Source organism: Crocodylus porosus, unplaced genomic scaffold (genome assembly GCF_001723895.1).
Source record: "Crocodylus porosus isolate Cpor-Errol unplaced genomic scaffold, CroPor_comp1, whole genome shotgun sequence".
Taxonomy (NCBI): Eukaryota; Metazoa; Chordata; order Crocodylia; family Crocodylidae; genus Crocodylus; species Crocodylus porosus.
Window position 1 is genome coordinate 14,101,406 of NW_017728913.1, and position 7,123 is coordinate 14,108,528.

Sequence of the window (7,123 nt, forward strand, 5' to 3'; positions counted from 1 at the left end):
AAATCTTCAAATCCGATTCAGCTGAATCAAATCGGGACAGTGACTCAAATCACCAAATCAAATCACTGTCGCTCCAAATTGGCCGAATCCAAATCTGAATCAAATATTTGCCATTTCATGCAGGCCTAGTGTTTGGGCCCAAAAGCTTGCAAAAATATAATTTTTTTTGCTACTATTTAGTTGGTCTAATAAAAGATGTCACTTCTACCCCATGAGTTTTGTCTACTTGTACTACCATTAAACCTCTGAGTTGAACCTGAAGCCTACTCCTAGAATAGAAAAGATGTCACTTAATGAAGTGGATTAACTGATCCACTTGGGGGTGAAACACATCACCCCTTGTCCCACCTTTAAGGGTGTGGAGCAAGGGACAATATGATCTCCCTGCTCAGCCAGACCCAAGGCGTGAGTCTATCTGAGTGGTGGAAGTGAGGCTTTTTCTTCCCAGCCTGATCCAGGAAATGGGCTGACTAAGTGGGAAAAGTGCCACAGAGGTAACAATAAAGCAATAAAGAAGCAGATGCGTATTGCCACCTTTTGTTGCACCACCTTTTGTCACACCACTTTTTCCTTTCATGTGGAATAACAAAGGGTAGCAATGTCTATTTGCTCAGCATTTGTGCCACCAGAAAAAATATTATGGTGATACAAATGAGACCTCAAATGACGTGTGTTTCCATCCTTAGAGCAGACTCCAGATTAATTTAAAATGTAAGTGTAAATTAACAGGCGCTACTTTCCCCCCTTCCCATCTGATATGAGGTACTGGTGTACTTTTATTAGAGTTCACTCCACTTATCCTACCTCTGTTGACATGGGCCCTGGTGCTCCAAGCATAAGTCATTTGTGTTTTCTTCTTCATATTTATAATATAAACCATGTTCTTGTGTCCTTTTCAAGCTTGCATCCTAAGCTGAAAAATGTCTCTAGCAGATCTCAAAAAGTTTGTTTTCCTGAGTACAAATTTAAGCTTTCTTGATTTAATTAAAGCCCAAAGGAACTTTGTACAGGCTGCTTTTGTTGATTTGTGTGCAACATATATTTTACTTCAAATTAGCTTTGCACAGTCTAATTTCTTCAGAGAGAGATCTTACAAAAGTAAAATATAGCAAATGTTGCCATGGAAATAAGAATATAAGAATATCAGAAAAAAGCATGGTAAATACCATAAGATTGTTACTTTCAATTTCAGCATCAAAAAGTCAATCTACTGTGCACCATACTCTCATGCTTTCTGCTAGAAATGTATAAATCTCTTAGTGTCATTGACAGTTTTTCCTACTTGGGCTTTATAATAGCAGGGCCTTCAGGCTGAACTGATTAACAGAAGCAGAAAAACAGCTAAGAATTTTGAGTTATTACAGAAATCTGCATCGTGAACTAACTTATATTAGAGAATGGGTTGACTCAATCCAGTGAACATCTGCCTGGGTTTAGAAAATAGCCCTGGGGCTAAGAAAGCCCAACCACTTGCCCCAGTCCTGAGGCTTCATTCTATCTACCCCACCGTTTTTGACAAGGCTATTTTTAGCACGTGACCTCCCCCTCCCTGCCCCCAATCCCACTTCCCTCTCCCCTGCCCCCAGTTACTTACGTGAGGCTCCCTGCATGTCTCCTGGCACTGGCCAAGGTCTGCACACGCTGCTCCCAGTCTACAGTCATGACTTAAAGTAAACTGCATGATCTTAGATTGGGTGTTGTGAACATTTGTATGAACCTAATGGCTATGTCCACACAAGCATGCATTAGTATTTTGTGGCACTTCAGAAGCTTCTGAGGCACCATAAAGCACACTCTATGCATGTGATTTGGTTCTCCACAGTGCATATTTATAGCATGGAGTCAAATTTAAATACCAGGAAATCCCAGTATCACAAAAAAGTGGGTTGGCACATGTGATAGCAGCAAGCACCACCCAAAACCAGAGCCTGGCCAGCCAGAGCCACACTGCAGCTGTTGGCTAGGCTCCATGCATCCAGATTGCTGCTGCTGGAGCTCCAGGAGTCTCCCAAAACCCCAGGTAAGGCTACTGGGGTCAGCTCAAGTGATGGGCCCAGCCCCCACTACACCACCCGAGGTATTTTTCCCTGTGCTAATCCCACGTGCTGGGGCATGTTCTAGGGCAAAAAGCAGTGGCACAAATGTGTACTGCTGCTTTTTTTCCCCATGGCAATCACATGCCTCTGCTCATGGGGACCTGGCCAATGAATTTAATCTTAGAGATCAAATGTTGTATGGAATAATGCTTTCAAGGCTATTGCATATGCTACTCCCAGTCTGGTTTTAATTCTGGAATTATATTTTAAAAGGTTGGAAATACATCAATGTTTGTTTAACAAGATAGTACAAACAGAATATAAAAATATCCCATCATACCTATCACTCTTGGGAATAAATACCTCAAAATGAAGAAAATATGATTCCCTATTATAGTCTTTTCTATGTTTTATTATGGGCTCCAAACATCTCTTCATACATTTAGTAGTTTTTTAGAATGCTTCTGACTCCCAAGAATGGACTGTTTTTAAGTCCCTATTGCTGTTCTCCCTCTTCCACCTAGGAAGCTACATCTTTATTTCCATTGGATATTTTTTCACATATTCAGGATACTGTGTCCCAGATGCAATTAAAACAATGAAAGTCTCTCTATTAACTTTAGTCAGGAAACCACTTTTCAGCAGCAATTCTAGCAATTTAGCCAGTCTGAATTTGAGTCCTTCTGGTTCCATCAGAAGTTGCTTAGGGAATGAGCTGGGGCCTACATCTCTGGTTCTTAGAAAGTCCTCTATATGCTTTCCATGTTGTTAAATCTGTAAATTTTTATCTCTGAGTAATGGGCAGTGTGGGGTTTCTTTCAGGCAGTCCCCCTGACATTTTTCCAGCTGCTCAACATACCTGCTATAGCTGTGGCTCTAATTTCAACCTTAGCAAAGGTTACAACTATTTCCATTCTTTTTTCTGGATAATTTTAGAGTTAACATGGTGTTGAACTCTGATGAATCTTGGAATGTGTTTAAACTTGTTCCATTAATACTTAATAATTTAAGGCATTTAATTTTGAACACCTCTATTAGACAATAGAGTCTTTAAACATTAGCTATGTTTCTCCATTCTTATCTCCCTCACTTCTGTTTGTTTCTTTTTTCTCACATTCCTGAAATGGGAAGATCAATAATGCAAAGCCAATGACTTTTCTCTGGTGCTAATGCAGCCCTTACTAGTGATTTGTGATGTGCTTGGAATGAGTGGCAATGTTATATTTTACCTAATTAAAGTTTGGGGGCTAAATTTAGTCCTTTTGTAAACACTACCAAAACTCCTCAGATATGGTTTCCCAATCTTTTACCTTGGTATTGATACTGCCCTGAAAGTTGAACATTAATACAGTTTCAGAAAGTAGTTTAACTTATACAATATTTAAAGGCAAAATTTATTATTTAAAATACAGTGTCTCCTAAAAAATATCTGCACAATTTAGTCATCAAGAACAGAGACAATTATTAAGCAACAGCATTGCTTTTCATTTCCTTGGAAATGATGGAGTAGGTGTTTAAAATGTTCACCATGGACATCCAGGCACACACTGTAGCAGCAAGCAACAAAGCAATGGACATGTGTTTCTATATTTCTTGAAACATCCTGTACATATTTGTATTGTATGAAGCAAAAAGACTCTCACTGAAGTTCATATAGTATAGTTCACTACTCTTTCCTATTCACAAGGAGAATATAATTTTAATTGTCCCCTCAAATACCAGCTTTGAATCCACTGTTCATTTGGAAATTACTTTATTGAGACCGAAGTATTAATTCCTGATATGCTACTTTACCAAAGAATATCCAGTTATGGGAGCAGGTAATGTCTTTTACAGCTGTATGTTCTGCTTTAAATGACTGTCTGGAAACAGCTTTTCTAATCCATTAAAGATATATTAATATTAAATATTACAGGCAGCCTAATGACAGGTTATTTTAAGATCTAGCTGACTCCAGCTATTAGTGATTGTTTCTATACCTCTATTTAACAAAGCCTACACTATGCACTCATTCAATAAGGGCATAGATGAGATTGGGAAATTTACAGGCATCTCAATTAGAAGTACTGAAGTGGACAAATGTATTATTCATGTAATTACTTTAAGAATATTTTTTCCAATCCAGATATCTTTTACATAATTGGACAAAATTCTACATAAATTCTGCAGAGATCATCACATTATTTATTGCAATTAACTGGTCAGGTGTATATATTTCCTGCTTGCAAGTTGCTCAGAACAGAAACAGATTTTTAAAGTATTTCCAGCAATGGCTTTTTAACAGATTTTTGGCATATGACTATGGATTAATTGTTCATGTGCTCACTATTTATAATATGTGCTGTATCATGTATGTGACATGGTCTTATTTCATCTTCCTGTATGAATAAAACAAAATAAATATGAAATATAATAAACAATGAGTTTCAGTTACTAATTATTATTGGCCCTAAAAGTCCAAATCTATTGGCACACCTGAATATTTATGTGAATATATTAATGGGCATTCATAGGGTAAAGACTGATATAAATAGTAGCAATGGACTCATTACATTTATGCACTTAAATATTTAAGAATTGCCAGTATTTTTTTCTTCTTTGATCAGCATCAAACAATACACTACAATCTGGAATTAAAAAGGGGGGAAAATGGATTTCTTAATGTTGTTTCTTCAATATCCTTGACTGGGAGAAGTACATTTACATTTCCTAAACATAGTCAAAATTAAGAGTGTGCAATATTGGCTAATTTTTGAGTTATGGAACTTCAGAAATCTAGTACAATATGAAAAAGTCATAAAAATGTTTATAAGTTGTTCATATCCCTGTTTCTTCTGTTTAACATCTAGTATAGGGCTGTCTAACGTAAGAGAACCTAGGAGCCACACTGGCTCCTGCATGTGATCTGGACCTCACACAGGTGGGCTGTATGCTGCTAAGGGTGGACCCTGATGGCACATAGTCCTCCACCTCACCCAATACAATATGCTGCTCCTTATGGTGCAGATCCCTGGGCTTTTCCCCACCACACAGCAGTGGGGGAGTTGCAACTGAATAAGGTGGCTACTGACCCATCCCCAAAATACAGGACATCCCCTTGGTGGGTCGTAGGGGAGGGACCACTGGCCTCCTTGACCAATGAGCATTGAGGAGTAGGGTCATTTCCTCCCCCGCCAATCAGCAGTGAGAAGTGGGGCCACTGGGCCCTATGGCCAATCAGCAGAAAAAGGTGGGGCCACCATAAAAAGGTCATCTCACCCCCCGCCTGACTTGAAATCCTGCTCCTCCTGGATGTTCACCCCACTACAGCCAGGCACAGCCAATAGAATCACAAAGACAAATGACTGACATGCATTTCTACCGATGAACTGAAAAACAGGACTTTTTGCAGTCCATTCCTCATTTAGAAGTGGAAAGGGGAAAGGGTTTAAAAAAAAGGATGGTCACCTTGCTACTGAGACCAGCAGGCAACGTGCTGGCCCCTCATGGCCTCTACTCGGACTACCCTGTTATACTAGATGCTTTCACTACTCTGTTTCTGAAGGCTAAACTTGGTTGAATTTTATTATATCATTAATTCTTTTATTGTGTCTTTAGAATCTCTGCTTGAATGCGCCTCTCCTTATATGTGTCTTGTATTCTTATGCCTGTTAGAGGAGATATGATTCCAAAAGACCCCAGAACTAGAAGGTGACTTGATGTCAGACAAGAATTCTTTCCCTTCCTGCTTCTTCCACACCCTCCCCACTTCCCACCCCCCACCAACAAACAAACAAACAAAAAAACTCCAGGAAGGAAGATGCATGGGTCATTGGTTGAAGATACTATTAGAGAGGAAGCTGAAGAATGGAATGCTACATGACTCAGTGGATTCCAACATCTGTTTCGATAGTTTGGATTTGGGCAATGAAAATAACTGAGTTTTTTGTTCAGCGGCCAAATCAGACCTGGTTTAAATATTTTTGTGTTTTCCTGCTAGAATGAAGAACCAAGAAAAGATTGTTTAATTAGGCACAAAATGTTCCATTTGATCTGGAATTCATTTTGGGCACTTTTAAAGAGAACAGAGGAAATGAAAGGGCTAGAGTAAAAAACGTGCTATGTGAAGAGGTGTTTCTGAAATCTCATTTAAGTTAAGAACTCTGGGTTCAGAGTACTCACCAAGGTTGTGGGATTCCAGGATTCAATTCCCTTCTCTGTTTCTGGAGATTTTGAATCCACATCCCCTATCTAGATCTATAGCCTGATAGATTATCTAGCCAAACCAACATATGGTAGGGTATTCTGCAGTGGGCTGATCCTAATCCCTTCTATTCCACCTTGCACAAAATACCTGGAGAGCAAGTACATAAAAATGATTCTCTAGTGTGGAGGTTAGGACACATATTGACAAGGAGGGGTTACAGTTTCTGCCATAATTAATATTTAAGGTATTTCATAAAGTCAGACAGTTTTCACAGAAGAAGCATTTTTTCAGAATACCCAGAGCCTGGTGTTTAGGACATTTTTCTGTGCTGTTGAAGATGTAGATTCAAATTTAAAGCAGAAGAGGATAGTGAAATCTGGTTTCCTACCTCCTGGATGAATGTTATAGATATTCATTGCTAGATAAAAGGTACTCATTTGGTAGTTTGGTGAATAAAAGCCCAAAATATTTTTTTCAGTCAAAATATCTGACAAAATTGATCTAAATTCTCAAATACTTTTGAAATGACTAAGATGACATTTTGGTGATTGGTTTTTAATGAAAAACTGTACTCAGATTCCAGTCTCTGAAATGGCTCAAGTCATTTTAGACTTACTGCTTAGGAGAGGGGCCGTTAAGACAGAAATATGCAGGCTAGGTTTGCAGTGCCTCCCTCAGATGTCCTAGAGTATGACAGGCTTGGGCCCAATGTGGCGATCACCATGTGTTGTGCCTTCCCTGAGCCCTCTCTCAGCAATGGTGCTTTCGCATTCAACCCTGGTCTATGTTATTTCACTTACTGTTTTTAATGAGAAGGTGAAAAATTATAAAAATGCAAGTAATGCCCTGCTTTCAACTTATTGAAATGCCTGCTTAATTAGTAGTTCTTAATCTTTACAGA

The 7,123-nt window shown here is 38.8% G+C and overlaps 1 long non-coding RNA gene across 1 annotated transcript; it reads left to right on the plus strand.

Moving 5' to 3' along the window:
* The first annotated feature begins 798 nt into the window (after positions 1-798).
* On the plus strand, positions 799-5,439 carry LOC109309811. The gene is made up of 3 exons (XR_002101054.1): positions 799-808; positions 2,131-2,132; positions 5,350-5,439. It is a non-coding gene; the product is annotated as an uncharacterized LOC109309811 (long non-coding RNA).
* Positions 5,440-7,123: the final 1,684 nt, after the last annotated feature.